Source organism: Solanum lycopersicum, chromosome 5, assembly GCF_036512215.1.
Source record: "Solanum lycopersicum chromosome 5, SLM_r2.1".
Classification (NCBI taxonomy): domain Eukaryota; kingdom Viridiplantae; phylum Streptophyta; class Magnoliopsida; order Solanales; family Solanaceae; genus Solanum; species Solanum lycopersicum.
In genome coordinates this window covers 10,746,469-10,753,605 of record NC_090804.1, presented here as the reverse complement: position 1 = coordinate 10,753,605, position 7,137 = coordinate 10,746,469, and positions in this window count along the sequence as shown.

The window sequence follows — 7,137 nt, the reverse complement described above, 5'->3', positions numbered from 1 at the left end:
AGCAGATTCATTGCTCAACTCACAACAACTTGTGAGCCTATAAGTTGTTGAAAAAGAATGTCGCAGTCGAGTGGACCGAAGAATGTCGAGAAGCTTTTGAAAGAATTAAGAACTACCTATTGAATCCCCCTGTGTTGGTTCCTCCCGAGCCGGGGAGACCTTTGATATTGTATATATCAGTACAAGATAATTCTTTTGGTTGTGTACTGGATCAGCATGATGACACTGGGAAGAAAGAGCGGGCCATTTATTACCTCAGCAAGAAGTTTACCGTTTACGAAGCGAAGTACACCCTTCTTGAAAGAATGTGTTGTGCCCTAACTTGGGTAGCACAGAAGTTGAAACATTATCTTTCATCTTACACTACTTACCTCATCTCTCGTATGGATCCGTTGAAATATATTTTTCAAAAGCCTATGCCCATAGGCAGGCTTGCGAAATGGCAAATATTGCTCATAGAGTTCGACATTATCTATATAACGCGGACCGCAATGAAAGCTCAAGAATTGGCAGATCATTAGGCAGAGAACCCTATTGATGAATAATATGAACCACTTAAAACCTATTTTACAGATGAATAGATATCTTGTATCGATGAAGTTATTCACGATAACGATCAAGGTTGGAGGTTATTTTTTGATGGTGCCTCTAACAGAAAAGGAGTTGGAATAGGAGATGTTCTTATGTCTGAATCAGGGGAATATTACCCTATATCAGCCCAACTTAGATTCTATTGTACTAATAATATGTTTGAGTATGAAGCGTGCATTTTGGGTCTGGGGTTAGGTGTTGACATGGGCATTCAAGAATTGTTAGTGTTAGGAGACTCATGCTTACTAGTTCATCAAATTCAAGGAGAATGGGAAACTCGATACCCAAAGCTCATACCATATCAACATTGTTTATAAGGTCTTTGTCAACGATTCGTGTCGATAAAGTTTAGACACATTCCCAGAATGCACAATGAAATTGCAGATGCATTGGCCACTTTATCTTCGATGCTCCAACACCCTGATGACGCCCATATCGACTCTTTATACATACAAATTCGTGATCCACATGCTTATTGCAACATGATTGAGGAGGAATTTGATGGTAAGCCTTGGTTTCATGATATTAAAACATATCTTCAGTCTGGAAAATGTCCGTTAGATGTGACTAGTAATCAAAAAAGGACTATTCGACGACTAGCCAGGGGTTTTTTCTTAAGTGGAGGCATACTGTACAAGAAAACACCCGATTTAGGTCTTCTAAGGTGTGTAAATGCTCAAGAGGCTTCCACAATCATGATTGAAGTACACTCAGGAGTTTGTGGACCTCATATGAATGGATATGTTCTAGCCAAGAAGATACTTCGAGCAGGATATTATTGGCTCACCATGGAGCGGGATTCCATACGATTTGCTCGTAAATGTCATGAATGTCAAATACATGGTGATTTGATACATTTTCCCTCTTCTGAGTTGCATGCAATGTCTGCTCCATGGCCTTTCGTGGCATGGGGAATAGAAATGATATGACAGATAGAACCAAAAGCATCGAATGGTCACAGGTTCATCTTGGTGGCCATTGATTATTTTACAAAGTGGGTGGAAGCAGTAACTTTCAAGTCAGTGACCAAAAAGATCGTGGTGGATTTCATCCATTTCAACATCATCTGTCGGTTTTGTATTCCAAAGGTGATTATAAATGACAACGCCGCAAATCTCAACAGCCACTTAATGCAAGAGGTATGCTACCAATTTAAGATTGAGAATCAAAATTCGCTCCGTATCAGGCAAACGGGGCTGTAGAAGCTGCTAACAAAAATATAAAAAAGATACTTCGTAAGATGGTGCAAAGTTCTCGACAATGGCATGAAAAGTTGCCTTTTTGCTTTGTTGGGTTATCGCACTACAGTCCGTACGTCAGTGGGCGCTACCCCATATTCACTGGTATACGGGACTGAGGCAATTATACCTGCAGAGATTGAAATCCCATCTTTACGAATTGTTGTGGAGGATGAAATTGATGATGATGAGTGGATCAAAAATCGGTTAGAGCAATTAAGTTTGTTTGATGAGAAGCGTCTGACATCAGTATGTCATGGACAATTATATCAGAAAAGAATGGCACGGGCATATAACAAAAAGATGCGTCCTAGACATTTTAAAGAGGGTCAATTAGTGTTGAGACGCATTTTGCCACATCATGCCGAAACCAAAGGCAAATTTTCTCCAAATTGGAGAGGACCATTCGTTGTTAAAAGGGTATTACCCAATGGTGCTCTTTACTTAGAAGATATAGAAGGCAAAGTGACAGAACGGTCGTCAATGCTGATGTTGTGAAAAGATATTACATATGATTGAGTTTCGACATTAGAAACCCTTATGTTTGGGCTCGACATTTCAAGGGTTGATTCAATGGGATCTCTTGGTTATGTTGTTTCCTTGACCTTTCAAAAAAAAACAAATTGTCTGAACTACGTTTGACCTGATTCTTGTTTCGGCAATAAACGTAGGCAGCCCTAATATTGGGTTCGGTTCAACCAAATACAAATCCAAAAATTCATATTGTAGTATACTGGGGCAAAAGTCGTTTGTTTATTCATTCGGTCTCCCATCTCAAAGCTCAAAATCAACCCCATCATCTAGAATAAAAAAAAAAGTCTTTGCATCAACCCTTGATATGTCGAGAGTAAGTTGGTTAAGGGTAGGTAAAAATCCTGAATGGGCACCATAAGACAAATGTGAATAAAAAAGAAATAAAAATGAGAGTCTTATTGGTGAAAACCCTAAGTGGGCACCGTAAGGCGAAAAGGAGTTGAATATAAGAGAGTCTTATTGGTGAAAATTTTGACATGCACCATAAGGCGGACGTGGTGAGCTGGAGCAATTAACATGATAGAGTTTTAGCGGCAAAGACCTTCGTGAATATCACAAAGTGTATAAGGGTTCAAAATAATTTATGGCTTCATTAAGTATCGAAATTCCACATCAAGATTGAATAATCAATAATGGTTGATATATAGATTGGATAGCCAGGTATGGAAATCAATTCAAATTGCATAGCATGATCAGTAGACTCGGCTCCCACACTCAGATAAGTTTTTTTTCTTCTTCTTACTAAAAAAAAGAGTCTTCATCGAATCTTTTCTTTTATTCTCATATAGTTTGTAATTTTCTTATACTTTTTTTTGTCATTTTTTTGTATGTATTTGAGTCTAGTCTTTGTTAAAAAACTAGGAAGGAATTTCAAGACTCGCTACGAAGTCTCTAAACAGTACTAGGCAAAGCATCAGGCTACTGAGTTAATCTGTCTTCAAGTGTTGAACTCGAAAATTCTCTGATCCTATGAAGGCTAAACAATGAGTGTTGTGAGATAAAGACATCGGATTTAGGTCCCAAAAATAAGCAAATTTGGATGAAAGTACAATCAACCAATAAGAAGTATTGACCGTTGGAAACAACCAAAGCGTCATAAGTGTTTGAGTCGCCCTTGTCGAAAGATGGAACCACAAACCAACCACCACCTTTTCAAACTCACAAATTTTCTTTGTTGAAGCAGGGACACAAGTTGTTTCAAGATTGAGGATTCCAGGAACCTAGATGTTCAACTTAGTCTGCAACGAGCGAAATGGAAACCCTAAAATAAAGATTTGTGGAATATTATATGAAAGTTGGCTAACATATATCAAAATAGCAATTACTTGAATGTTGGAATATTTATTTTATTTATTATTATTATTATTATTCTCCTTGAAGGAACTTCCAAATAATGAAGATAGCATTCACAATGTTTCGTTGGTATTATTAGTTTGTTGAAAATATTATTAGCAGGACCCTCCTGGATAATGGGACTAACAGGACCCTCCTGGATAATAGGATTAGCAGAACCCTCCTGGATAATGGGACTAGCAGGACCCTCCTGGATAATGGGATAGCAGGACCCTCCTGGATAATGGGACTAGCAGGACCCTCCTGGATAATGGGATTAGCAGGACCCTCCTGGATAATGGGACTAGCAGGACCCTCCTGAATAATGGGATTAGATTACTTTCTCATAGGATTAACACTTCCTAGTCTAGATTTTTAGTTTTATTTTCTCCTGAAATAAACACTTCCTAGCCGAAGTTTATGTTTTATATTTATATTTGCTAATAATTCACAAAAATTTTCCCAGTGAAAACTGAGGCAAATTTTTTTTATTTTTTTGTTGTTTGTGGTGGTTCTCAGGTTTTCTCAAGCGAGACCTGGATTTGAAATTCAAGAACAAAGTTTCAAATTTTTTAGAATAATCAATTTCATGATGGTTAGAATTAGCTTCTTCAATGCATGTAGCAGCCTGACTTCCACACATCTTTTACTAGTCAACTTTTGATCAAGAAAGCATGCATTCATTCAAGAGCATTTTTGAAGTTGTCATTTTGAAGAATGTCAAAAGTTCCGTCTAAGTGGCAAGTTCAGCCTCCATTCCAATTCTAAGTTAAGATATTCACTCAAAAATCAAGGTGATATCTTAAAGTCAAAATTCAAGTGAAGATTCAAGAAAAGCTGCGTGGATAGAAGTTTGTACATTTGTTTTCTTTTGACTAATAGTTTTCAATTTTTATGTAAGGATAAGAGCCGCGATCTGGAGCCTCGATGGAACCTCACTTAACTTCCAACTCATCACTTTATCTCCTCGAACTACAAGTGGCATGATTCCCTTATCACCCGAGATATGTAGGATGTCCAAACAAGGACTCGGTCGCACAAATTTTGGTCTTTCAAATAAGAGTTCGGTCAAAACTTCTCACTTTGTCTACTTCTTGGTCTGAAAACACTTTATATTTCTAGTCAAAGAGGGGCAAACTGTAGACACGTAATTTTTGACCGAATTTAAATTTTAACACCAATATTTTAGAGCATAAATAATTTTATCAATCTAAATTAAATATATTTTGACTTTTTTATTATTTTCATTAAGTTTATTTAAAAGATATAAGAATAAACAACATAAATATAATTTTTATTAGATAAGTTTATTTTGATTGTTAAAAAAAAGGATATATACATAAATATATCTATTACATAGATTATTTAAATAAACTAATATTTCTTAATTATGTTTTTTTTGTTTTAATTACCCATTTAGCTTTTATTTATTTATTTACTTAAAGCAATTAATAATTATATAATTATCATTTATATATATATATATATATATATATATATATATATATATATATATATATATATATAAACCACTCTCACACACCCCACGACCCCATGACCCCATTCCCCACTCCCCACTCACACCACACGTACACACTTTTACTAGTACTACTATATACAAAAACACATTAAAAAGGAAAAGGGAAGAAAAACAGAAAAAAAGAGAAAAAACACACGAACGAAAAAAAAAAGAATCAGGGAGAAAACAGAAAGAAGAGAAGAGGAAAAAAAAATTGCAAGCAAAAGAAAAAAGAAGAAGAGGAAATCAGACAGAAAGAAAAAAAAAAGGGAAAAAGGGAAAGGAAAAAGAAAAATAAGAAACAACAAAGAAAACTTTTTTTTTTCGAAGAACCCACCCACAAAGAAAAACACAACTAAAAATAGTTGAGTTCGAGGTTTCAAGTTCGTGGTTCCTAAATTCTTTCTTTTCGTGAAATAATTTCTACAAGAGGTAATACTAATTTTACTTTGTATTAGTTTTATGTCATGATAATGCGAGAATGAATTGCAATATATTGAAGTTGTCAAATTTCACATGTGGTTAAACCGTTATGTTTTTATATGAAGTTTGTTCAAATATTTCATATCAACTTTATGCTTAGATTCTTTATATAGTTATATTTTGTGTGAAATTGCTATAACAAACCGTAGTTTATTTCATATTAAATAACTCATAGTTTATTTCATGCTTAAGTAAAATTATTGTCTAAGCCTATTCTTATTTTTCATGTTTAGTTTTTAATGATAATATGTGTAGTTATTATGATTCTAATTATAATATGCATAGTTATCCAAATTTTTATATTCATGTCTTACCAATTTGAATGAATTTTTTGTTTGTTTGTATTTAATAAATGTATTAAATTATATTTTATATTATATTATGTGTGTTGTCTTACATTACTATTTTTAGATTCTATTAAAAATAATAATAATAAACTAGTTAGGATAAGGAGAGGATAATAAATTGAAAAAAAAAAGATTTAAAAAAATAATAACAATAAAAATGGAATAAGGAAAAGAGGTAGAATACGTTAATAACAGAAGAAGAAAAGAAATAGTGATGAAAGAACATCTGAATCAGAAAAAGAATAATAGAAAAAAAAAGTTATAATTAAAAGAATGGAGAAAATGTACAGGAAAAAATAAATGTAACAAAAATACTGCAAAAAATGAAAAGAAACAAAAAGTATAGTGTTAAAAAAAATATTTTAGTATGATCAATTCAAAAAAAAACACAACTATTTTTTTAAAAAAAAGGTAAGAAAAGAAAAAGAAGAAAAAACAATGTAAAAACCAAAAATATAAAATAAGGAAAGTTAAACAAAAAAAAACGTGGAAAATTAGTACAAAAAGAAATAAGAAGAGAGAAACAAAAATACAATTAAAAAACAAATAAAAAAATAAAATAAAAGAGAGAAATTAAGAAGTAAGCAAATGTTGAAAGCATGAAAAATAAATAAATAATTAATAAAAATGTGTAAAAACTTCACATGCTTATAAAATTGGATGGTTTTAAATATATCGGATAAATCAAAGATTGGGGGTAAATACATTTGTTTTAACAATATAATATTCAAAAAATTAGTTAAGTCATAAAAGTCCATAAAGCGACCGTGTTAGAACCTTGGGACTCGAGGGACGCCTAATACCTTCCCCTCGGTCAACAGAATTCCTTACCCGAACTGGTTCGCAGACCAAACAAAGAGTCATTTCCTTTTAATTAGGGATCAAACAAAAAAGGTGACTTGAAACACCGTAACTCAATTCCAAGTGGCGACTCTGAAAAAATTAAAATAATCCCCTAATTAATAATGTCACTTAAATTGAAAAAATCCTTACGCCTCTGCGCGAAAAAGGGGTGTGACATCAATGTTATTTTTATTTTAGGGTCATACCTGGCATAGTTATTGGAGATTCTAGTAAAGTTGTGATGATAATC